Genomic DNA, 27,896 nt, shown 5'->3' with positions numbered 1-27,896 from the left:
CAAGCATATCCTTCAGTGGACTGGCACTTGTATTTAGCAAAGTGTGCTTTTCTTACAACAAAACAAATATCATTAAATAACACCTATTACACTGCTTCCTTGATCAAACTGTAGCATTAAAGAACATTAAAGAAATCAATTTTCAAAGCAGTTCAGTCTAAGGAACCCATTACAGTCAAAATGAAAAATTATTATTTTCACATGAGGAAAAAGTGTTGTATCAAACAAGTTTACTATTCAAGAAGTGTGACTATATAACACTGCAGTATTAGTATTATCTACGTTTCAACAGTTACTTAGTATTACAGTACAAACATGGCATGCTTTTCAAAAGAACTTCTACACATCTTGCAATAAACAAAACCTTGTTCCATTGATACACTCAATAATATAAATGGGACAAAGAGCAAAGTAGCTTGCTGCAGAGATCCATCTTGTGCTATCAGGGCAAAGAAAATGAAAGTGTAAGAAATGCCACAAAGTTGCTAGAAAATAGCTCCTCTTTTATCTAACAACCCGCTCAATAGAACACTCATCTCCTAAATGATAGCTTCCAGTTCCTTCTCTGCAGTGCAAAGGGAGTAAAAATACTAACCTTCGTTTTTCAAGGAGTGTTAAAACCGCAATGGAAAAACCTAATCTCTTTGCATATAGCTCAGCATGGCAAAAATCACTGAGAAGTTATCAGTTATGTTGGCAAATAGGAGAAGCCGTGTAAAGGGGATCATTTCACAAGAAAACATGAAAAAAAAATGTACTGCATCATTTCGAGGGATGATAGTGGGTTTTCAGATATCATAAATTTCCTACGGTGTGTCTAAACTGATCACAGAAGCACAATGAAAGATAAGTATTTGTGAATCGACACTTCAATGGCTCACTAACTTTCATCACAGGGAAACTTTAGAGACAGACTGGAGAAGGGACTTTAGAAAGAAGTTTAGTATCACAATTTACCCCCTTTAAAATCACAGCATCAGAATAATCTTTGTCATCAGATCATTTTCTGCCTACAGCCCTGAGGAGGCAGGCTAGACACAGAACAGCTACCTGCTGTTGTACCCACAAAGGAACTGTGGAGGGAAATTCTTCTGTTCAGGTTCTGTGCTGAAACCAGGGAACACAGACATGTATCTTCCAATAGCAGAAATCAGAAATGAAAGAGTCCTTGCACATATCCTTTAGAAAACTGGCACAAGACCTATAAACAAAGTGGTGAAACAGAGAAGCCCAAAAAGGATGTCACAAGAAGCCCACAAAAGGATATCAATAACATTAGGCATGAACAATTCCAGTAAAAAAGTGGCTGACCAGCTGGAAAGGGATACAGGAGTACCAGACCCAGAGGTTGAAATGGACACTCCCCAAAGCAGCTGATTTAGGAAACAAATGGTCCAATCCCCAACAGCAAAAGTAGAACCCATCTCAGAACTAGCAGAACAGAAGCTGTACATCACTAACACCAAGAATCATGAGTTAGATTGGATTTGAGATTCATCAGCCACCTGATTATTACCTCATACAGCTGATTTGTAATGATAGTAATAATATAACAATCTAAGAACAGAAGGAGGTTGAAGAATTCAAATTCATGTAGTACATCTTCTTGAGGAAGAACAGTAAGGGAGCATGGATAAATTCACTTGCTTTAAGGTTCAGACCGAAAAAGAGAAAGAACTGCTAAGAGACTGCAAAGGACATGTACAAACTTAGAGAACAAAACAAAACAAAAAAACCCATTACCACTTTGGGATTTCCCCCAAAGACAGGAAGGATCAATTAGATACTGTATTTGTGAAGAGTAAACAAGAGCACAGACCTCAGTGATAATATAGGTTACTGGCTAACATCTTTTATGAATACAGCAGGAGATGGGATGAAGAGGGAGCTCCTGAAATGCTTTCATGAGGAGTAATAAGGGTGGGTAGGCACTGGTTCCCATTTGGCTCCAATTAACAGAGAATGAAGAGTGAATGGGAAGACTAGGTGGCAATGTAGTTGAAATTGGCCACAAAAGGACAAAATTATTGAAAATTAGATTAGAAGGAAAATAATTCAAAGTAAAAGCAGTGCTTTTCAAGAAGGCAAACTCCAGTGAAAGGACTCTTAGTTAAAATTTCCTGTGAGATTTGCTGAAGGCAAAAAGGAAATTAGCGTGAAGTGGTAGCTCTTTAACAAACCAATTTACCTAAAGGAGAAGAAAGGCTTCTGAAAGATACTGAAGAATACTGGCATTTCTTATGCATTTTTTTCTGTTTTCTAAATTTCTTCTTTAGTCGAAAGGTCAAAATAAATTGCTTTTCTGTTTCAATTGGTGCACCAGTGATAAAGGATTAAGATCCTGCAAGGAAAGGATGAATGCATTTATGAATAGTTGTATAACCTAGGTATTTTCAAGCCCACTGGGTGAAATGAACTTCATCTTGCGATATACAAAATCATCAAATGATAAAATATTAGCTAAAAGGTGTCTACAACAGTGACATAGCTCAGAGCAGTAGAGTGTAGCAATCCCTCGTTTCCCCACTTACTCCATGTTGGCTCACACTGTGGGGCAGTTTTTCTGCATGTGAAGGGGATTCCTTTTGGATGAAATTAAATCAGAAGATCTGTTCAAAGTGCAGCAACAGTCTCTAAAAGGAACAGAAAGGTCTGAATCAATGTGTGATCTGCAGCACAAGCAAGTCCCACAGCAAGTACCAAGTGCACATGCACCAACAGAATGCTCTCAAATCACAGAGACCTCCTGTGTCCTTCTGCTTCTTGTACCACTGAAAAGGCTAAAGGTCTCAAGGCAGTAACCAGTTCACACAGATTGCCTCAAGCTTAAGGTATTCTTTTATATTATATCAAGATCTTCTATGATTGAATATATTTTCTTCTAGCTTCAGCTGCTGTATCCCTCTTCAATACTTTTCTGATTTGCTTGTCTCACCTGCCTGTCTTCTTTTCTTCTCTTTTTTTTCCTAAATTAACAATCCTTTCCCTTTTCCATCCCTCCTTTCCTATCAAATTCTTTGGTCTCACAGAAGATTCAATACATTGCAAAGTACCAGATCATGGTCAAGGGTCTCTGCTATGTCACTTTGTGTCCGTAAGTTCTGCATCTACTGTGAGCTGTCCCCAGGATTTTGAACTTCCATCCGTCCAAACACAAAACTGCACATCCTTTCTCATTTATCCTGCCTCTTCCTCATACAAGAGAACAACTGAGACATTGAAAGCCATAATTTCATGGTGTCCACTTGATCATTTGCCTCCACCACAAGACTTAAGATATCATCTCTTCCATTCTCCTCAATACCTAAATATGAAGTTAGGAAGCAACAGGCATTATGTGTTGCATTTAACTGAACAACTAAAATAAGACTTGCTTTGATGGAAAAGGGAATGAGAAGACCCATATGCTCCTGTCACCTTCACTAAACAGATGAAAGTATGCTCTGGCACTTGCTGAAGCAACACCAGGAAGCCTGGACATCTGAAAGCAAGAGTCTGTAAAACAGCTTTCCTTTGGCTGTCTTTGAGCAACATGTACAACAGGGATGTTTTTTCCAGGGCACCAGAGTAATCTTAAAGTAAATAAATATGCTTACCTCTACTCTAGCTTTTGGGTCCTTCATTCAAACCATTTTTTCTACTTATTTATTCATATTGCACCACAATAGTTTTTGCTCTGTGGCTCATAGTTATACAGCCTATGAGTACAAAGTCTGTGAGAGCTCATAAAGGATGGATGAGAGCAAACTGTAAAGGTGAAAACTAGAAGGCAGAATTGGCATTTATCTTTTAAAAGGCAAAAGAGTGGCAGTAAAGATCAACTTACCTTGAATCCTTTGAAAAATATCATGAACTCTACCAGAAGAGATAATCAAACAAGCTATTTGAAGGAAGCTGGAAGATGCCCATGAGATCTATGAGATGCAAAAGCACTGAAAAACCAAAACAGGATAAGGATGACACAAGGGACAATGCAAATAAACATTAAATAATAAGAGGGGAGGAAAACTAGAGAGACGTACAAAGAAGAGCTAAAATTGATGACATTGTTTAAACTGGTGAAGAGAAAGTGAGTGCACGATAATAAAATGCGAAAATACATGATTCATGCCTACTGATAATAAAACAATAAACAATGAACTTACAGTGAAAGAACTGAGAATCAAGTGTATGTCAGTAGAATAATTAGACTCTAAAAACTGGACCAGAAAGATCTTGCAAGGTTGTGCAATATCCATTCCAAAAAATTTTAAATAACTTTTTGGACAGACATATCAAGAATGTTGCACAGTTAAGCTATGTTGCAGCAACTTGTGGAGCAGCTGACATTTGGAAACCTTTTCCTGGCATTCTCTCTATAATTCTTTTTAGATTTCCATGCAGAAACTATTACACACAGTATGTATCTTCACAAGATGCCTCATCTTTGTTGAGGAAATCCTTGTACAAAATGCTCTTTTAAGCCCACTCTATAACACTGCACAATTCTAAGCCACACAATTAAAGAAAAATCAAAAGATGGTAGAATACATTAAAATTTATACTTCATTGCTTTTCACAGAATGTATTTTTACCATGCTTACTGTATCTACAGTATTTTACTTTAACTATCTACAGTATTTTACAAAATCTATCTGCAGAGAAATGGAAATAAGAATGTGGTTTCCATACAATATCTTACAGATGTCCAAATGCAGCATATCTGCATATTTTTTCAAACATTTTTAATATTAATAAAAAACCCTCATCAACAAGAAAACCAACCAAAACAACCAAAAACAACCCCCAAAAATCCTAAAACCCTAAAAAACCAAAACAGGAAGATGATTATAAGAGACGAAGAATGAAGAGTATCTGAATTTTCAGTGATTTCCTTTTTGGTTGTTATAGGCATCATAATTTGTTCTAATATTACCCTTGAATCCAAAGAGAAACAAATTTAACATGTAAGTTTCAACACTTATTGCTGACTTCATTATTCAGAAAAATGTATGTACAGTTAGTTGGTATAAGAACTATACTTGCTTTGACTGTTTCAAGATTAGGATAAAATTACTGTAGTGATCACAGCATAAATAACTGACAGTTTTACTGCTCAAAAGGAATACTATTTATTGCTACAAGGTACTAAACAAAGTACCTCTGCCTAGTCTAAATAACTGACATAAACTGTATGTGTGGGGTGTTTTTTGTGGAAGAAGTAGCAGAACAATGGAACAAGCATAATTTCTTACTGTGCAGACAGTAAGGCAGTTTCAATACCTACCTAAGTTGTTCTGTAGTGCAATTAAATATGCACTACAAATAAATTATTTACAAGTAAATTATTCACATACTTTATTTACTTATATTTCTCAACACTCAGAGGAGAAGAGTGAGAGGGTATTTTTTTCAATACAGAATGGAAAACAAAAGAAGAAAGGCCCTAAAAACTGGGCTGACAATAGGCTGAGGGCAATCTGTTTGATTATTTAACAGAAAACTGAAATGAAACCCCAGAAAGCACGAATTCAGTTGTAAGTAGTGTACCACTGTGCACACTGCAAAATGAAGATATCCGTATGCCACAGTCAGACCTGAGTGCAGCTGTCAAATAATAAAGCAAGAATTACTCAAATAGAGAAAAGGGCATCAGGCTTTCAAAGACATAATATACAATATTTGATCTGCCTGGTATGCAAACCTATCAACTTATCTCACACATACCTGAAAAACAAGTCTAAAAACCATGGAAACTTAGAAGTGTGTCTTAGATAACAGAAAATATTTTTATGCAGTATCTGTAATGGTGCATGTATTCCTTCAGTCAATTAAAACAGCAATAGAAACACAGAATCATTGCAACCAGGCTGCACCTCTGGTGTTTGACTCATCCAGACTACTGCGTGCTCACAGCAGCTACAGCAGCTTGCTCAGGTCACTCTCCACTTGGAGCTCTGCTTCCAAGAACTGGGACTCCACTAACTCCTTGGGAAACCTTTTTCAGTGCCTGTTCAACCTTACAGTAAAAAAACAAGTCCTTTGGGTGCACCTTACTTAAATTTGAAAGCTGAGGACTTGATCTAATTTTTTTGCATTACAGAAAAAGAGAACAGAACATATTGTCAAGGCTCAAACCTGGAATATGCTGAACTAACATGAAGCTCATAGAGTGAAGAGGTACCTAGTGCCTGCTGCAAGGGAAATTATGGGTCAGGCGAAGGCACTGAGATTTCTGATGCCCATTTCTTGTCAGTATTTCAGCAAATAGATGTAATGTAATGTTCAGTATCCGAGTTTTAATATCTTAACAAAGTTTTTAAAAATAATATAAATGTGACAAAGGATTAGACCTAGTGTTTTGTCTTTTTATTTTCCTCCATAATGAAAATCAACCCTATAATGACAACCTGGTCAAATGTGAAGGTCATTTAAAATTCTTATAATAGAAGCCAAAGATTTATCATAATATTCACACAGAAAGGGAAACCATAAGCAACCTGAGTTGATTCCTTCAACAATTTTTACTTAATTATCCTTACGCTGAGGTTGCCCAGAGCTTTGAAGATTTTCTTGCAGATAGGTACTGTCCTTTGATGCACTGATAACAAAGCTATAGATAAGTCATCATTTAGGTTGGTACTACCACTGCATCATGCACACTTTTCTCGAAATGTTCAAGAAGGTACATTTAAAAGGTTTAATAAATGCTATATGCAGACTAAAAAGCATCCTAACTGTACATTTCTGACTTTATAAATCCAAAGTTTACAAACATTCAGAGTCATGTTAGTCCCTATCTCCACTACAAACAATTTACATAATAATGAAAAAAGTAGAAGGAAAAATGTGTTGTTAACCTCAGTTCTCACAATCAAAGTATTCTGTCTACAAGCTCCCGGTTGTCAACACCAAAAAGAGCTTAAAAAACTCAATTGTATCAAGAACTAAGAGATTTTCAGAGAGGCACATCTTCCAGAATGTATTTTCAGATGCTAATTGAATTTTTCATTGCTATTTCATAAGCATCACACTGACAGATATGGTCACATAAAGCTGAGTATCTGCACTATTATAGAGCACTCTAGGAAGACAGATTGCATTGGCTGAAGTACCCTACTCTACAAACAAGTTTTCTTGATATCTGAGACTTCACAGTATATTTCAAGAATGTATTTAACAATTGCATAATGAATTAAAGCTGCCACTGAATGATATTAGAAGGAGGAAAAAAACCCTGAAAACAAATATGAACATGGAATAAATAAAGGACTACATAAAATAAGCAACATGGTACCAGAATTCTAATGCTCTTTTCCCTTGTAATCTCTACCATGCACTCTTTTCTCAAAAAATCTGGTATCTTATCTCTACAGACTCTGAGATAAAATATATGCAGTACCATCCTGAGATTAGAGTCTAAGTTTACATGTGTAAGAAATTAGATTGAATCAAGAGTAATAAAACAAAATGTTAATAGGTACACATAATATGTCTATTTTTCTTCTGCATAAATATATCACACAGGTTTCAGTTTTAAATAACAAGAAATTGTTGGCAAGTCTGTTTTTTTATTCCCTTTGGCACAGGCTGAATATAACACAGAGGTCTGGAATAGATTATATGTTGTTTTATTAGGTTAATTTGATCTTGTATTGGCATTAGTATACATCAAAATTAATGTCTTTTTAATGACAGTACATGCTAATGATTAATTAGAAGTACTGAGAAGGGTTGAAGGCCTAGATTTAAAAATTATTAATGACAAGCTTTTCAATACTACAATACATCAAACTGAGTATATGTGAAAAAAAATTGAAAAGAAAACTTAAACTAGTTTCCATCTTCCTTCCATTCTGGGAATAAAAGGAGAACAGTAAACTACAGAAATAATACTTGGTTGTATCAAGTCTGTAAATACCCTCTCTAAATCCCCTTTTCTCAAACTATTTTTTCCAGAAAATAAAATAAAGACTTCAAAAAAAGAGAAAATACTGCCTGAAAATTATAATTTATCCACAAAAATAAAAGATACACAGCATAGTTATCATTTTGATACAAGTTTATTAAACTAAACTATAGTTGCAAAGCAGAAAAAGCACATTGCATTCCCCTACACATACACAATTAAAAAACACAAAGAAGAGGAATAAGAAAAATATTAGAAAAATATTTTTAAAGGGATGTCTTTAAGCCATTTTATTCAGGAGTTACAAAAATGAATTTGTGTGAAAATTTATTGAGATAAAACCACTCAGGGAGGAAAGAAGGTCAGTATTTATAAAGATAATTAGAACAGTGAAATTCAAAGGAGTTTTTCCAGACCTCTGCCAACATCTAAAATGAGTAATATATATTTTATTTATATTCAAACATTTAATGTTATGTAGTAATATTGTTCCACCAATTGAAATACAGTATTTCTCATTCTCCTATAATAAATATGATTGTGAAATGGCTGATATAAAAAAACCCAACCAAATAAAACCCCCATAAATCCTTAGAGCCTAAAATATGGCGAAAGAATGTGGATTTTGATGTGCTAATTGTTCATTTCTCACCCTTATTTACCTCACTTACCTTTATGATTTTCTGCTGCTACTCCATGCCCCTTTAAATCTGTTGTTTCATTCCAGTAAGTCTCTTTCCATTGAGCTGTAACTTAGGAAACCCATTGCTTGTTACTTGCAACTTGTTACTGCATAGTTGACCTGCTTTTCATTCCTCATTTTTATTTAGCAATGATCTCGGCATCAACTAAACTTGCTGGGTTCAAAACACTCTCAGTGGGTTGACTTAGGCTATATTTGAGGTTTTTGTGTGGTTTTTGGTGGGTTTTTTTGTTTGTATGTTTTTTTTTGTTTGTATGGCTGGTTTGTTTTCAGGCTTTTTGTGTGAAATCACCTTTATTTCTATGTGTACTAGATTATGTTCCTTTCAAATATAGTAATTAACAACCTCTACACATTCCACAGTGATTTTCTATCAACTCTATCATAACATTTTCTTCAATATTATTGCATGTTTTGAAAATTTTGTGAACGGTAGATTATTTTTGATTGATGCTTAATAGCAGCCAAAAATATAAACCATTCTAGAAAAATGACATAACTTACAGAGCATTCTATAACAATTAACATGAACACTGAGCTATATTCAATTTTCAAAACATTTCAGTCACTTAATGCAGACAATAATTTCAGTCTGACTAATTAAATTTCTGAGTCATATATACTTGAAGAAATGGCTCAGTAAATTCAACAGCTTGCATGTAAAATGACCCCAAAGTCTGTCTAGTCAGGAAGAGATTCCTGGGTGGGAATTTATATGTATGCAGACAATGACAAACACTACTTTAGAAAAGGCTTTTGACACAGCCAGCCACGTTCTTCTGTGGAATCTGAGGAACTGTGAATTGTTTGCAAGAACAAGCCATTAGTTGGGTAAGAACGGAAGGAAAGAGACAAACATAGCTGAGACTTGCTGATCAGACTAATGGACAAGAAGCAAATGCACAGGCAGTAGAAGCAGGGACAGATATCCTGGCAAGAGTAGAGGAATGCTGCCTGGCTGTGTAGGAATGTGGTCAGGAGGGACAAAGAGCTCCTGGAGTTTAACTGAGAAAGAGATGTGAAGAATATGAGCTTCTACAGTTATGTCATCCAGAAAACGCAGGTCAAAGAAGTTGTGCCCCCGTGATAAACAAGACTGATAATCCAGTAACAATGGGTGAGGAGAAAGCTGACATACTCCACACATTCTTTTCCTCTCCAGTCTTCACTGGCACCCTCTCTTCCCACATCTCAATCCAGTGGATGGACAGCAGGATGGGGATGAGGTAGGAAAGTTCCTCCCACTGTAATAGAAAAACCAGTTTCTAAGCATATGAACACAGATGTAAACACAGTTAAGTCTATGGGACCTGATGACATGAATCCCTGAGTCCTGAGGGAACTGGCTAATGTAGTTGCCAAGCCACTCTCCATGATGTTTGGAAAGTCTTGTTGGCCCAGATAGGTGGTGAATTCCCCATCCCTGGAAACATTCAAGGAAGTCAGGCATGATGGGTCTTTGAGCCTTGCTTAGATAAAGATGTCTGTGCTCATTGCAGTGAAGTCGAACTAACTAATTTTTAAAGGTCCCTTCCAACTCAAATACTCTATAACTAGTCCTTCAATGTAAAATTTGTTTAAGACTTGGATAAGGAGATGGAATACCCTGCCCTCCCCCAACAAATCTATAGATGATGCTAAATGGGAAAGATAACTGAGAAGCTGGTAATGCTGAATAGCAGAGCTCTAGAGAAGGGCAAAAAAAAAATCTAATTCTACCAACACAAAGAAGGGAAGAATAATGGCATGCATGCAAACAGGCTGGTAAACAATATTCTGACACCAATCCTGTTGAAATACATTCAAGCCTTAGAGCATATGCCAAGTTGAAGGAAATTTCCATCTCCCTCTCCTTGGTCCTGATGAGATCACGTCTGGAATAGATGACCAGTTTTGTGTTAGCCCCAACCCAGCTCAAGAGTGACGTAAAACCAAAGAATGTTCCGTGCAGGGCCACTAAGATGATCAGGATTCCAGAAAACATGACTTAGAAGATGATGTTGGGGGAGCTGGTGCTATTCAATCTGGTGAAGATGTGGATAGGGTGAGGTGGAACACACATTTTAACTACACGGGGAGCTGTTACAAAGATGTGGAGCCTCAATTATGACAATATAACAAAGGTGCATCACCACAAATTGCACACTGCTAGTCTAAGGCTGAACACTAGGAAAATCCATTTTTCTAGGAGAGGAGGACAGTGTTGAGAAACACTCCACACTAGGAGTTTTTCAGGACACCAACTGAACTTGCTCTGAACTTAATGGCACTTGATACAGGAGGCTGGGACAGAGGACTTCGAGATTCCATCTATCAATATTCCCATGAATATTTGTGTGCAAAAGAATTAATTGGAAGACTCTCTAAAGATTTACTGCTATAAAAGAGGTATACAGTTTTGAAAAATGTCGCTTCCTGTAAGATTAAGTAATGTAGAAATGGAACAAAAATACAACTAAAGAAATTAAATCTTTGTGTATAAGAAACAAGGTTTAAAAAAGGAAATTATTTATTTTAAAGGTGGTATGAAGGTGGTACACAGCAGAAAAATAAAACACAGCAAGAGGTAGAGCAGAGAAAAAGTGAGTGCCACAGAGAGTTGTCATATGAAAATGAAAGAGAGGAGCAGAAGTAAATTAAAACTTGAAAAAAAACCCAAAAAGCACAGCCTAGCTATGTAACTAATTTGTAGAACTCCATGCAAAAATTCAGCACTAAATCCCTGTGATTCAAAATATAAGCCCAGGATTAAATAATAAAAATGTGAAGCTGGAAAGAAAGCCATTCTGTTAGGATTTCAGTAACAAAGCATTCACTGAGAGAATTTCTGAAATATTTCCTGCAATCTGTACTGGCCACTGCCAGAATGTAGGGCAAGACAGTTCACTGGTGTCCCTGGAAAAGGCTTTGAAGAGTGGAAAGCCTCACATACACAAAAGACAGGTTCAACATAGCCTCTGCCTTTTAAAAGGTTGACAGCACTGAAGTACCCATGTGAAAAGACCCAGGAGTTTGATCTTTCCATTTTTCCATAATAATAAATCAAGTGGTGATACAATTTATTCTACCGTGCCTTTTGAATTCCGGCTGGTAGAATTATGCCCTGTTAGCATAAAAACAATACATTATTACTGCCAAGTGCTATTTATCATTTCAGATGTTAAATTCTTAGTGGTATTAATTATTTATAGGGAAAAGCAAACTCAACTATTAAAATGTAAAATAAGGATGCAGAGTGTCCTTTGATGTATATCTTCTGAAATACAGAAGTGTCATAAATCTTCCAGCTGGGTATTTTTCCAGTTTAAACCCATCAAGTTATATGAACTCATCAGAAGTGCTTTGTGCTGCTCAGTTTAAGTAAGCCACCTATTCACTAGGTAAGACAACGTGCTTTGCAACAAGATCAGATAATTGCAATTCACAGAAAGCACCTTGTATGAGCAGAGTCCAAAGTCGTAGTTTGGAGCTCACTGTGCAGCAGACAGGAATAACTGCCAGCTGAGGTACAAGCTTTTGCAGGCACACTCTGCTTGCAAGTATAGTAAACACACACAAAAAGCATTTTCCATCAAGATGACAAAGCATCAAAGTTTTCCTCATAGACAGAGGAATAGCATTGCTTTAATTAGAAACTACTGGTTTCATAAAGTATTTTATATTCTAAACCATGATGGAAACCATAAAAAATGAGAATCAGTCTGGCTTGTACATTAAGCCAGATGTCTTGTTAAATATTAAATAATTCCAGATTATGTTCCCCTCTTTAAATAAGAAGTAGTATAATTAGGCAAAAAAATATTTCTGGACATTAATATTTAGCTTTAGCAGCAATTATATTCTAGAATAACATTTTTAAAACTAGAAATTGGGGAGGGGGTAAGGCAAGTCAGGGAAGAATCCTAAATTTATACAAATTATTGTATTATTACATTATTTCTTATTACTTCTTTATTATCTTATATTTATATCTCATTTATATTATTACATTAAACTTCTGTAAGTTTAGATGATCTTATTTTTTTAAATTAGCTTGAAAATGCCCTTTTATTTTCTGGTTAGCAATAACTACAGAATCAAAAATATGTGAATTGACTCTAGATCAGGGGTGAATAAAAGTACCCAAGAATCCTAACAACATCCAGTGGTTGCACTGCATAATGTAACTCAGCAGGTTTCTTGGAAATATACATATACCAGTAAATAGGTTGATCATGAACTACCTTTTCCTATGAAGAATGTTATTTCAGAGACTGAGATGTAGAAAGAGCAGTGCAATACTTCAATTGTATAGTCATTACAACATGATGACAGTGTTTTGCCTTTATGTAATGTGTCTGATTCCTCTGTATCAGGCATTTTACATAGTCAAGTTATACAAAGCAGATCCTTATATTATGTCATTTAACAGATGACAACAACCATGTAAGGAGTTTGTAGCTAAGATTTCAGCTTTAAAGTGGCACCAGCAGTTGAGTTTGGAAAAAATGTCTTTTTACTTGAAGGCAGGGAATAAAATTTTCTCAGCCTGACGCCACAGGGTGGGAGGGGTTTTGTGGGGGTATTTGGGGTTGGCTGGTTGCTTTTTTAATCTGCCTACAGTTATGACATGATTGAAGCAATAAAAACCAATTAAAGACAATAAAGGCTTTCACAAGAAAAGATTTCAACATAGTACTGTAAGCTCAGGGAATGTGAATTGCTAAATCCTGGGGTAAAAAGTAAGGTTTTCAGAGACTGCATATGTAGTATATCTACAGAGGTATAGGTTTTCCTAGCGAAAAGAATGCACAGCAGCGTTGCATAAAGATCTCTGATGGTATTCACCTTTTTAATGAGATGGTGAGCTATCTCACAGCCTTCAATAAGTGAGACAGTACATCTAAAGGACAAACAACTCCTCCCCCTCATGAGAAATAAATTGAGCTCCTAAGTATTTAATTTTAAAATTAATTTTCAAACACTGCATATGTGTACAGTTGAGCCTTAAAGTTTTTTTTTTGTCTCACTGTTATTTTTTTGGGAATAAAAATGCAAGAACCACCCCAGTATTTCCATTGGGACATCAACCCCAAATTAAATTCAAATTATTGGGAGTGTGGGGGCATGAGTAAGTGAGTCCTAAAGTTCTTACTTTTTTAATTTTGAAGGGTTTTTTGTTGACGTTGAGCTTCAGAGAATAGGTGTGTTTCAGGGTTTTATTAGGTTTGGAGTTCAGTTTCCTTGTCTTTAAATATCTTCTGCCGTATCATAGGTCTCTTGCCATGCTACATGAGGTTATCCATTATGACCTTTAGCTCTTTTCTAAAAGATTCAGGTTAACATTCCAACCTGTTGCAAAGTTAATGATTTTTGGTGCTAGCTAAGCAAATTTTGATCTGTGTTTAGGTTTTGAGTTTTGTTTGTGTGTTTTGATATGATATTCCATTTATGCTCCAAGACTAACTAGACAGCTTTTAAACTGGTAGATACATCTCTTATTATTTCATTTTTTATTGAATAAAAAAGATTAATACAGAATTATATCAAAAGCCCTAAATTGCAATGATCACAACTATTTTATCTTGCAGTAGTGCATTTTACATAGTCTCTGTTACAAATGCTGCATGGTGGGCCCGAGAATAACTGCAGTATCAGTGGCTTGCATAACTTGCTTTTCTCAAGTCTCTTTTGGGTTTTTCTTGAGGCACTAGAACCACCACAAAAGAGGAATTCTCTGCTCAACTGAGCACAGTGATCTAATGATGCTAATATAGAAATGATGATGCTAATATAGAAACCATCAACTTTCTAACAGATGAGTATGTGCATAGCATAAATCTCATATAAAAGAAAAGTAAAAGCCTCTATTTATGTACCAAAGTACCTTTAAGAAACTAACACAGTATCTACCATTTTATTTTTTCTTCTCAAAAGGAGAAGAAAAAAAGTTTAACAATATTTGCTTCAGGAAGAATTTGAGATATAGAAGGGGATTTTAATTAAAAGTTTTGCTGCTCTCTTTCAGTGCTTTGAGAAAATGATATCCTTTAAAACACTAGATGAATTATTTTTGAGCTGGAAACCAATTACATTATGTTCTGTTTGTACTGTATCACTGTAACTTGCCTGAAGCATGAAAAATGTGAACACTGCTGACTTACACAGGTTTCCAACATTTTCTTTTTTATAGGTATGTTATTTTGCAACAAAATGAAGGAACAAACTCCAAAAAGCATGACATACATATAAAACAACAGAAATTATCACAATACATACACAAAAGTATATATAGATAGGAAAAGAGAGAGAGAGAGAACATTGGGTGAAAACCAGACATCCTTACCTAAAAGAACAGAAATGTGATATTTTGGGATGCAACCATTTATGAAAAAAATATTCAGATATTTTAAAGGTCCTTCTAGTATTTTTGGCACAGTACTAATATTATAAGTAATAATTTTATTTTCTCACATCAGGGACAAAAATGAAAGATCACATCACTGTCAAATATCTTGTATTTTTGTGTGTGAGGGACCTGTCAGTAACATTTGATAGGAGATATCCTAGATGATAATATTCTAACATTATTTCAGACCCAAATAGATAAAAGTCCCTCATAACAGCTAAGATAAAAATGTAACCTCTGTGGATCACTGATCTCCACTACTTACATCTGAGTAGCCCATACAATTTGTTACAAGTGCAGAGAAGGGCTGAAGACAAGAACTCCTCTGCTCACATCATACAGGTACTGTGCACACACAGTACAGCAGATTCAAAATGAACAGGATATCCTAGTTCTCTCTTGAAGAAGCTGAGAGCAGTGAGTTGTAGAAATTGATTAAACACCGTTTTGGGGAGTTCCCCTCAAAATTGTACACATCAGGAACAGACTGTTGTGAGCAATTTGTCCAGCTTACCACTTCATTCTGAAAAGGCCATGAACAAACTGGTCACTAGCAAGTCCTACAGGCTAGATCAAATCCTGCTCTAATCAAATCCTAATATATCAGAGTCAAAAAACTTTTATCAGAAAAATGAAAACAAATACACCAGCAATCCAAAAGAAGAAACATTTCTGAATAAAAACATCAAAAACAACACATTCAGTTATGGGTGTAAGAGGGCTTTCTTAAAAAATATATGTTTATCAAAACAAAGTAAAAAATATCCCTCCAAGAGTCCCAAAACTGGTCTAAAAAATCCAGCGCATAATGATAGAATTAACATTTTAATATTCTTAAAAGAAATGCTGAGATCTGAAGAACTGCCATACTAACCCAGACCCAAGGTCTGTCCAGCAACACACTCCATCCTGACAGCCGTCAGCAGCATTTGATTATAAAAATAATAAAACAGAAGCAGTGCAGAATGATACTTTCCCAGCTATAAAGGCACTGAGGTGAGACCTTAACTACTCTTTAACGAACACTGATGAATATATCTTCTATTAGTTGGTCTAAGCTTTTTCTTTAAAATCTATTTATACATTTGCCCAGCTGCAATATTCACAGTTCAAATGTGCATAGAACTAATTTGAAGTTTAATGTTTCCACTTCTAATTTTATAGTTCCTTATCTATTCTTCCATATTTGAGAGCCATTTTTTATAAGGCATAGCTTTCCATTCTATGATCCATTTCTACATTATTTTATTCTCAGGATGCAGTGAGAAGACTTTCATGATATATTTGAAGTGGGGATTTAGGTATGGGTGGATGGAGTAGGATAATAGCATACTTCAGGTGTTCAGGATTTCTCTGATAAAATCCAAATGCATTGTTTGGTATCTAACTAAGTCACTGGCCCCAAGTTTTCAGAAGTTCTAAAGTTCATGTGCCTTATTGCAGATGTAGACAGTACACTACCTTCATCAAAATATGTGAGCAGAAAACAAAAGACCATCCACAGTAGATGAAAATATTTTCTTCTAAACAAAAATAAATTTACTCAGTGGAAATAAGGTTATGGAGGATTATTTCATGACTTACTGTTAATTTCTGCAGTTAAAAAATCCAAAACTTTAGGACATATAAAGACAGGTTTGGATCTTTCCCAGCTCCATCATAGTATAAAACATTTAAAGGTGTGAAGGACTTAACTACCTTCCTTGTTATTCTACTTATGTGAAACCTGTGATTATTTTTTCCTATATCTGTTGTTGAAGAACATATGTAAGTTTGAAACTTTAAGTGTACCTATAGAAAATTTTTATATATAAAATAAATACTCTCTCCCCATAAATTCAATGTTCAGTTTTCAAATATGTCATGACATTAGGGACATTTCCTAATAACAACAAAAATTTAGTCAAGGAATTGAAGTCAATTTCATATCAATAACTGTGCTTACAATTATGAAACTAATTAGTCCTACCCTGTTTAATTTTCTCATTAAGTAATGTATTAAAAGTAATTAAAAATTATAGTTTCCCTAGCAGGGGACAGACCTCTGCAGAGCACAGTTAAATTGTTTTTGCAGACAGAGACAAAAACTGGTAGTCATATTTATAAAATACTTCAAAAAAGAAATATTTTCTATTTCTGAGTTAAACTAATAATCTTAAGAAAAATATTAGTCACTGTGACACTGAAGGAACATATTTAAAAATAAAGAAACAACATGTATGCTCTTGAATGCTAGTAACACTTAAAACACACTACCACTGTTTTCACATTATTTAAAATTAAATTACATTGCTTAGCTGATTTATTATTAAATCTATTTAGGTAGGGGAAATTATCTCAAAGAAAAAAAACAAATCAGCTGACTCCAAGGCTAACATCCTTGAGCTCCTGAATGCCACAGGCTGACACAGTCAGACATAGTGACTATTCTCATCATACAACCCAACCTCACAAAACACAACTGGAGTTTTGTGAAAATGACACTGAACATCTGTTTTCACATTACTTTCACAGAAAACATAAAAAGTTACAGGCAAATAGGAAAATAATTTGTCTGATTACTAAAATGGTTCGGATAGCAGAGAGTGAAACAATAAACAGTGAGATAATTGTACTTTCTGAGCTACAGGAGAGATTGTTCTGTTAAGTGATCCCTGACAGTTTTCTGCTATGAATTTCTTGTCTTTTTTTTTGAAAATCTGTATCTGAAATACATGAATTACGATAAAAGAAAAAAATAAAAACAAACAAAATCCTTAAATAAACAAAAAAACTAAGCAACCAACCAAAAAAGACAAAACAAATAACCCAAACAAACAAAAAACCAAAGACACAAACAAAAAAAACCCCACTAAGACCCCAAACCATCAAACCAAAATCCACACAAGGTATTTGTCTACATTGTCAGTTAAAATGCACCACACTCCACCCATAGTCAGTTTTTGGCTTTGGAATTGTGAAATTTATCCCAAACAGAACTTGATAACACTCCATAAAACATTGCTGAGTGTGTGTTTTCTATTGCACTGTGACCAACAAAGCAACTAAGGATTAGAGTAATTCTTGTAAAATGATAACTGATGAGGCTAGACAGTAAGGAGATTAAATAATGCAGAAATAATTCAGAATAAAAAAAATGTAAACAAAATTAACATCCCACTTGTGGCTTTATGAAAATATTTTTCTTTCAAACAGAAAATAGAGAGTACAGTTTCATCATAGGCATAGTTGATTCCATATGGATTTAATTTCACTCTCCAGAACACCCAATTGTCTCAACTGCGCAGAGCTAAAAATGTGGATCCTCATCTTTTGAAAGGAGCCTATGAAGTCAAACTCCACATTGCACATAAACTATCACTGTATTGATTTTATCTTCTATTTCCCAAGAAAATTAATATTTATGGCTTTAAAAATAAATATATACATATATATATCTTCAAATACTCATTAAAATATTTTGAGCACTCAGTATTCTGAGAGTAGAACATGTATCTAAGCATGGACTGTTGAAAACAGATTATTTGCATAAATGCTTCAAAACTAATTTTACTTATCTCATGACTGCACTAACACAATACATTTGATTTATTACTTGTGTTACAGTTTACCTGGTAAAAATCCAACTGTGCTTAGCATTGTACAAAAAGAAGATAAAACTTGCAGCTATCTATAACATAAACCTCGTAAGCTAATAAATATTAGGCATTGAATAATGAACGTGAATGCAAGAAACAAGTAATAGAAAATTATGTGAGCATTAGTAAGAACTTGAATTTACATATACAGTAGAATTATTCATACACAGCTTTTAGTATACAGATTTAAATATGGAAATAAACAATTACTAAGCATAATTTAACAAGCCCTGAAATTTCTATGCTACTTGGCATCGGCCAGCTATCTTCCATGCAGAAAGCAGGCTCTTGCAGGAAGAGAATCCCAGGGAAATAGAGAATGCACATAGATTTGTGTTAGCTATGCTGAAAAACCTGGCAGGTATTCACACACAACTTCATTTAAAATATGATAATGTTCCAAATAAAATTCAAATTAATTAGCTGGAAGCTATTTTTACTGCCACTGAAATCAATTTACCACTATTCTTAGTTCCACAGCCAGACACAGTAACTGGAAGCAAGGTGATAAACTGAGAGCACTTACACAAGAAGGGTGATTTACTCAGGACTACAAAAGGACCAGAACTGTATATTTGATGGATGAAGAAAGGATTCAATGGCAAAAAAACCTAGGTGGGATGTCAAGTTCACAGCAGTTGTTCAGCTACAGATTTCAGTGGATATGAAGCTTTTTGGTAGAGGCACAGAGCATGTAGGTCCAAGTCTGAGAAATGAGGTATGTTCCAACCTAGCATTTTGTGTGTGTCTTAAATGGTATAGAATAACTGCTCTGGTTTGGGCCAGGACAGTGTTAACTTGTTGCAGTAGCCAGGAAGGGGTGTGGCTACTAGGACAGATTTTTTTCTGTACCTCCTCAGGTCTTTGCTGAGGATGATAAGAAAATGAGTGCTTCAGAGGAGAAGCTTCCTGCAGGTTGAGAGAATGTGGTGGAGGGAGATGTCCAGCATTATTTATTGTCATGTGTTTTTCTTGTGAATCATTTCTCTTCTCATACCTTTTGTCATTAATATTTTTTCTGTTAAAATGTTTTTTTAACATTTTTTGTTCACAGTAAATTGTTCTTAACCCATGATTTTTGCCTTTTTTACCTCCAACTGGAGAAGGGGGAGAGTAATCTGCCTGTGGTTTTACAGGGAACACTAAACTCAAGAGCAATTCCTAACCCACCATAAAAATAAATTTCAAAAAATGCTGGAATGGTGGGGAAATGCAAAGCATTAACAGAAGCCATGCAGAAACAGCACAGTTTAAGGGAATGCCACAGATCTTTAGATAAAGAGGGTCAGAGTTGAGAAATAGAGATGCTGATTTTGCAGTATTTCTCCCACCCTTTCTTGTAATCACATTTTGGGAGAGTCTTCATGCACTTGGCTTGCTTTGCAAAAGCATATCTAGGTCTACGCAATTCCCACTTAATACACCAGAGATATGTGAAGGAAGGAGAAGAAAATCATTCTTAGTGTTGTAATCTAGAGCTAACATGGCCTTGTCAGAGAGATACAGCTTTTCTCTGAGCTATTTCTGCTTAGAATTTTAGCCTCTACATGCTTTTTAGAGGATCAATTATAATTTATACAAATTACTGTAGGCTACAGTTCCAGTCTCTCACATGTCTGTGCCTCCATCTATTATTCCTGCAACTTCATTATTAACTATAAACTATTTATTAACCTTCTTTAACATTTATCACCTTAAAAACTTCTGCTCACACATCCAAAGTCCTCAGTGAAGTACAGTCCTCTGAAGCATTACTTTGACTTTCTTCAGTGACTCAGCCACTTGATAATTAGCAAAGTCCCTACCAAGATTGATCACCTCGAGTCTAATTAAATACTCAGTGTGAACATTTCCTGATTAAATTCAATTGCATTATGCAAAATTAACGCCAAGTCCAGACATCTATTCTTTGCATGAGGAATCTGTGCCAGCAGTACTCTTTTATACCTTTACTTCATCCCAGCTTCACTTTTCAAAGTATTTTATCATAAAAATATTACTATTTTTCATAACTCTATACATAAAATATAGAAATGCTATCCTTCTGCAGGGTGAAATAAAAAAATAAGCAAGATTAACAGCTGAACACAAGAACACTCCCTCCTCCAAAATCAGTGAGACTTAGCAGGATCACTTGCAGATTTCCCTCTGATTCAGAGGGACACCAGACTGTCACTCTCAACTACATAAAGCGCAGACTACTGCATAAATCAATATTCCACACAATTGAATTAATATAAAAGAAAAAAAGCCAACACACACTGATCTTTCTGTACCATTGCACAACACTGCTGTCCATTGTGGCCAAGAAGCCATAAAAAGTATCACTAAATCCAAAATTCAATTTCTTTTTTCCAAAAAGCCTCATAAAATTAAATCCCCTCTTCAGAAATTGGAATTTGGAGATACTGTCCCAATGAACTGTGTCATAACAATGTCCTTGTGAAATATGCAGCTACAATGCTTTGAAAATTAAAGAGTACTGTAGAGACAAAAAGACCTAAAATCACGAAGAAAAATAAAGGCTAAAAAGCTCACAGTTCATACAATTCATACAGAAAAAAACCACAGAAGTACTCAGAAAAGGAGCCAGGTAACATTTTTTTCAGTAATAAACAAATAATATTACAGTAATAGGTAATGTTTTAGTGAAATTCAATTACTTTATGAGATATTTATCTTCTGCTGTTTTGTTTTTTCTTTTACTTTCAGACTTTAGAGTCAGAGACACCTATTTTTGGACCTAGCAAATAAGGCATTGCTTTCTCCAGAATCAAGCTGGCATCCTCCACCCTCACCATCTTTCTTCCAAATTCAGTTCACACCACACCTCCTAGGGCCACAGGATTACACATCCTGAAAGTATATAGCAAAAAGAAACATCAAAGATTTAATCATCATCATAAGGTTTGTAACACCATGAAAAGTGGACATTAAAACCAGCTAGGTCTGCAGTGTTGTCCTAGCTACAAAGAGAGCTGGTGGAGTTTTTCAGCACTGAGTGGAGGTCACCACAATGTTTATTCAATACCTCCAACATCATCGCTGGTCTACTGGGTTCTAGCAGGAAACAGCAGGCGCTGGAAACCAGAATTTTGCCATTTCTGCCAGAGCAGGACAGTCCCCTTAAAACCCCTGCTGAACTTCTGCTGCCCACCAGCTCCCACCTTCCCTTTTGTATACCTTTGCTATTAATACTGCTGTTAGTATGTTTTTAGAAAAGTGCTATTTCAATTTATAATCTCATTTATTATCCTTACCAAAAAAAGGGCAGAGGAAAGTGAGTGGCTTACCTGGAGTTTAATTTTCTGGATGGTGTTAAAACCAAAAAAATGTTAATGACTAATTTGTTAATGAACAAAATATTAATGTTAACTAGTTTCATTCTTTTTAACTTGAAGTTGACTGCTTCAAATTTTCTGTTTTACAATGTATCAGAAGAAATATTCTTTTCCCATTCATGAAAGTTAGGAAATACTGTATAGCAAATAAATCTGAAAGAAGGGGAACGGTATACCCACCTATGACTGCAAAACCAGTATTTTAAGAAAATACAATTAAAAAACCCCTTAATATAGAGATGGTGAATTTACCTTATTTGAATAACAATATTCAGAGGAGATGAATAAAGGTATTTTCACAAATGTCTATCAGTGGTTTCTGCACAAAATTTTTGTGCTTGTCAAGGAGAAACAGAACCTTTCAGCTACATTTATGCTTGCTTAGATCCCAAGGGCATTTTTACGCCTCCCTAATTAAGGCAATGCTTTACCAGTGCTCCTGCAGTTGCAGGTAATTGGCAATCACTAACAGCAGGGTTCTGATGAGGATTTACTTTGTTAAAATAAAAAAAAATAAAATAACCAAACAAAAACAAAAATAAGGAATCTGTTTTCTTCTTTTGTTTATCTAAGCCTAAGCCTACAAACAATGGTAATGAATTTAAATTTAGCTTAGATTTTATTAGGTGAGCTATTTTATCAGTCAGTTACATGAAAAATTCAAAGACACAAGCCATCAAAACAGGAATTTCTCACAGCTGCAAAATGTTGAATTTTAATAGTAAATGTTAAAGTTTAAACAGCAGGTTTATGGGTTTTTTACATATACTGATAATACAGAGACAGAGAGGGGAAAAGCCACAGGAGATGATTCATTTTTTCAGACAACATAGAGATATATTAAACATTACCTATGAGATAATAATTGCTGCATGTAATGCGATGAGGCATAGCCCTTCAAGTAACTGTTGCACAAAGTGGGGACCCATCCTTACCACCTGAGTCCTCCTGGCCCCTCTCCTTTGAGAAGGAGTTCAAAACATGAGCTACCAGCAGTGGATGAGGACTGAAACAAGGACTAATTGGGAGAATTCAACTCATACAAATCAGCATGACCCAATGGGCTGAATGAGGGTGCTGAGGAAACTGGCTGATGTATCTGCCAGGCCCTTCACTATCATCTTTGGAAAGTCATGGAGATCAGGGAAAGTCCACAGCAACTGAGAAAGACAGCAGTTGCACCCACCTTCAAAAGAGAGCAAAAGGACAATCCAAGGTTGTGGACAAGTGGGTAAGTGTGTGAGTAGAAGTGGGCTGGAGAATTAGATACACAGGATAGCGACTAACGCTCATCCTCTATCTGGAGACCCTGACAAGCAGTGTACCACAGGGGCCTCTTGTTTCAGTGTACTTATCAATGACTTGGAGGAGTCAAAAGAGGTGGGCTGTCAAGACATTTTACTGAGATAACATTTTTCAGATACAGTTGTGAATTTGGAAAAATTCTAAAATGTTCTGTTTATAATATACATGTAGATACATGTGTCTTTCTGTGTACATACATAAATAGTGGTTACCTCAAGAGCAAACTACCTCATGAAAAGCTTAATCATGTTGAATTCACCTCTGATGAAACACCACTGGACTTGTACACCTTCTACTGAGGAGCTGGAAAATGTAAGAAAGCTCTTTCATACAACTCTTACAAGAATAACCCTATAAACTGGTAGAATATCACTCTTTGTTGTTACAAAAAGAAAAAAACAACTCATTAAAAGCTATTTATTGCAGCCTTTTTATAGAAGTTCTTGCACATTTCTACAGGTCACATATGAACATATACTTTTCTTCTATTTTTGTTTCCATGAATCTTACCCTCTTCTCCTTTAAGTTTTACCTATGTTAAATGTAGGAACCATTCACTCAGTGAGCATAAACATCTAATATGGCCTTTCTGATTAATCAATACTAATAAATCCAGTTTTGATAGCGTGTTACCATTTCATCTGTATATTTGGTAGAAATTTCTATAGTTGCTAAAATGCCTTGAACATTAAATAAGCAAAGCACAAGATGAAACAGAATTAAAATATGTCTGAAAATTTATCTATTCATAAATAAAGAAGTAAAAAAAAATGATTGAATGAAGTGTTTTCTGGAAATAATTATCTTTACTTCACTTGGTAAAAAAATATATATACTTTATACAAAATATGCAAACTATCAGATGGGCACCTAGGTTCTGTATCCACCTTTAACTAGAAACATTACTCTTTTAACAGTTTAGTACAATTATGCAGATTATTGTGCTGCATCAAATAATAGGCCAAGAAACAATAAATATACAAGTAAATGAAGTCTTTCTTCAGAGACTTAAATTAACTCCTGAATTCTTTACCCTTTCCCCCTGCAGTGGTGGAAAGAGACAGAGAATGGGGGTTATGGTCAGTTCACCACATCTCTGCCACCCCTACTCACACTCTTACTACTCACTCTTCAGTGTGCATCTTTTCAGAGAAGCCACCCCTACAGACCACTGTCACCTCCTCACCCCATTATCAGAACCTTGCCACTCAAACCCAACACAGCGTGAAAAATACTTTATGGTGGGAGACTTGTTTCTGAAAAAAAGTTCATCTAAAAAGTGAAAACTTTCTTCTGAGTCTTTATGGTGGAACAGACAAACCTAAGTTTTAGGAGTTTAAATATTGGCTCTTCCATTTTTGTATGAAACCCAAAGAGTGAAGGTCAAGAGAAAATCAAGAAGTACATTGATAAATTGAGGAGAAAGTTTAGGGATGAGACGAACTATTAAAGGACTAGGAAAAATGTTGCAAAGCCTTATACTTTATTTTGAAAGACTCATGGAGCTTCATCTTTAAAGTTATAGACAGGAGTCAAAGTTAAGGAACTACAATCAAAAACCCCAGTCATTATGTGAAAGAAAAATTCTATAACTATCTTGATACAGGACCCAGGAACTTAATATAAAAGTAAGGTACTATCAAATGAATAGACTTTCTAGTTAATATTACATACGAAGTTTGATGAATTTGCCACAGTACATCTTTTACCACATATGTGATAAATTAATTCCCCCTCCTCTCTTCTTTTTTCTTTTAAATTAAATTGCAGTATTGCTTAGAGAAGCTAATCACGTTACAGTGATTATGATAGCTGCTACACAGACATAAAAAATAACCACTATTTTTGATGTTTGCAAATTAACACAATGGGAAAGAGAGATTACAATGAAATATCTCTCTACCAACTGGTTAAACTGAGATATGTGGCCATCAGCCACATATCACAACCATACCTTTCTAAGCAATAACACCGTTCTGTGTAGGTTTATGGAAAGAGTGCTACAACATAGCCAAAATCACAGAGCACTGTGTAATTAAACCTCTCCAACAGACATTTTGAAGAGCATGTGAACAAAAGAGGCACTGTTGATTAGATCTTGCTGACCAGAATGGAAGTTTTATGTGGTCTGAACTTAGCAATTCTGCTCTTTTAAAAATAAACCACAGATAAGGCACTGTAAAAGAAATGCAGTAATTCTGTCGCTTATTGTGAGAGACTGTCATGTTAACTATAAAGATTTTAGTAACTGGACCATAACACTCACAAAGAATGGGAGCATGTATAACTCTTTCCCTACACTCACTGCTTAAGCTGAAACTCCTTGTTCTGGACACTTGTTTAATGAACATAATTTCTATAACAATGATGCTACAGCAAAAGTGTCTCATAGCCTTCCAGTACTCAAAGGGAGCTTATGAAGAGGAAGGAGAGTGACAATTTACATGTGGAGGTAGTGATAGGACAGTAGGGAGCAGTTTTAAATAGAAAAAGTTTTTAAACTAAAAGAGGTGAGATTAGATGCTAGGAAAAATATCTTACCGTGTGTTGGAGTCTGCAACTGCAGGATCATGTCCAGGGAAGCTGCAGTTTCTGGGAACCAACATGTAATAACAACGAGACAGGCCTCTGTTCATGAAACCATTTATTCAGCATGGGAACTCAGATCCAGAGACAGAAAGCTCTGAGCAAAGGCAGAGTGAGGGGTTTTGAGAGACAGAACCCTTGAAGTTCTCCACCTCTGAGGGTGGAGTTTAGCTTTAGGGACCACTAGAAACACAACAAGGGAGAAACCCCCAGGGACTCAAACTCAATCAGAACTCCTGGACCACTCCTCCCAAGAGGTCTGGGGTGGGATAACTTCATCCAGAGCTCACACTGCTCATCCTCCAAAGCAGGAGGTCAAAATTCACACTAGCTTGGCTTACAGCCTCTCACGTTAACAATGCTTGAATGAAACTAAATCTTTGCCTCCCTGAGGCACCTCACAACAACTGTGAGGATGGTGAAGCACTGGGAAACACTGTACAGGGAACTTGTGGATGTCCCATCCCTGGAAGCATTCAAGGCCAAGTTGGATGGGGCCCTGAGCAAACAGATGTAGTGAGCAGTATCCTTGCCATTGACGAAGGGGTTGGAATTAGATGATCTTTAAGGTCCCTTCTAACCCAAGCCTTTCTACTGTTCTATGAAAATCAGATTCACTTAGCATCCTCTCCTCTAAGTTCAGGGCATCCTGAAAAGGCATCATAGGTAATTTACAAGCAGCACTTAAACTTACAAAATATAAATTCACAATATCCATCCAATGTGCATACACTAAGATAGCTTTCTCTTTTAAAAACTACACCTTTGTAAATCCCAGATGTAGATACTCTGATACTCTGAACTGCTAACATAGCATCCCCAAAAAAGCATTGCTAGTAGTCCTAACAGAAAAGTCTATGTTGTCAGAAACTAGTATGACTGCTTATTGTACTTGAATTTTTATGAAGATGGATTTAATTTAAGCAGTACTAGATAAATCCTACTGTAACCAATAAAAAGAATTCCTTTGTAAGGGATTTTAAGTACCAGTGGCTGTGGCTACTCCTTTGAGAATGATTCCATGAACATCCAAGAATTTTAAGCAGTGGAGTTTTGTTTGGATATGCATTATTCAACTATCAAAAAAGCCCCCAAAAGACTATAAAAACATCAATTGAAAACCAAAATCAATAGTAACATGGTACTTATGATAATCTACTCATTATCCAGAAAAATGAAGCACTGAGACTAACCTCATGACTAATTGCATTTCTGCACTGCACAATATGCTTTTTGCCAAATCTCCCCTTACCACAGTTAAACTGGACAATTGGAATGCAAATTGAATTATCAGCTTACAAAAGCTGTACAAGGAAGCACTACACAAAGAAAATCAATATGGGTGAAAAGAGAGAAAACAACTTAATTCCTGAGGAAGAGCTGTCCTAAAGTAGAAGGAGGAGATGAAGTAGTGCGGAGTTATAGCTGCTATTTCTTACATTCCTCTACAGCCTCTGGCATTTGCTCCCTATTGGTTGCCAAATCCTCTAAGTAAATTAGCATATTTACATACAGTCTGGTCTCCCCAGTTTAGCCTCAATCCCATTAAGGTCAGGGAAAGGACAAGCACCTGCTTCATGAAAGGAATGGGATATGAATGGGATCATAGCTATCTGTGGAAGTCTACATCCTTTGTTGTGATCATTTGGAGAACAATGTCTTAAATACTCCTGCCTTCATTATTCAAAACCATGGATCTATTACTATATAAACAGTTCTTTAATGCAAGTGAATATTTTAAAATACTAGTGGCCATAAATCCCAATCTATCTTACTTTTACATAACTATAATTAGTTATTAACTAAAATTCTAATTTTCAGTGCCTATGAAGCATTTAGGATTTTTTCAGTATCAGTGTATGCAAGCCATATGCAATAATTTTCAATAGTTAGAAAACTTCCACTGCTCTACAGTACATAAGAGCTTCTTTAAAACAAATACTAGAGCAGCGCAATACAAAGAATAAATGACAGATAAATGTACTGTGAAGTCAAATACTTCTGTGAATTATATTTGTACTGCTTCTGTCATGTACAATTACATAAA

At 35.5% G+C, this 27,896-nt stretch overlaps 1 protein-coding gene and 1 long non-coding RNA gene across 4 annotated transcripts in view; both read right to left on the bottom strand.

The window, feature by feature from the left end:
- Window positions 1-27,896, bottom strand: part of SGCZ (sarcoglycan zeta) — a 261,003-nt gene that overhangs the window by 118,335 nt on the left and 114,772 nt on the right. The gene's annotated exons all lie outside the window — the stretch shown is intronic.
- Window positions 208-22,313, bottom strand: LOC117244265. Its single transcript, XR_004497013.1, has 5 exons — window positions 22,211-22,313; window positions 3,827-3,932; window positions 2,532-2,633; window positions 2,189-2,341; window positions 208-1,201 (listed from the first exon to the last, which is right to left on the bottom strand). It is a non-coding gene; the product is annotated as an uncharacterized LOC117244265 (long non-coding RNA).

This window comes from Parus major, chromosome 4 (assembly GCF_001522545.3).
Source record: "Parus major isolate Abel chromosome 4, Parus_major1.1, whole genome shotgun sequence".
NCBI lineage: Eukaryota > Metazoa > Chordata > Aves > Passeriformes > Paridae > Parus > Parus major.
The sequence above is the reverse complement of the archived record's forward strand: the minus strand, read 5'-3'. Positions and strand labels throughout refer to the sequence as shown.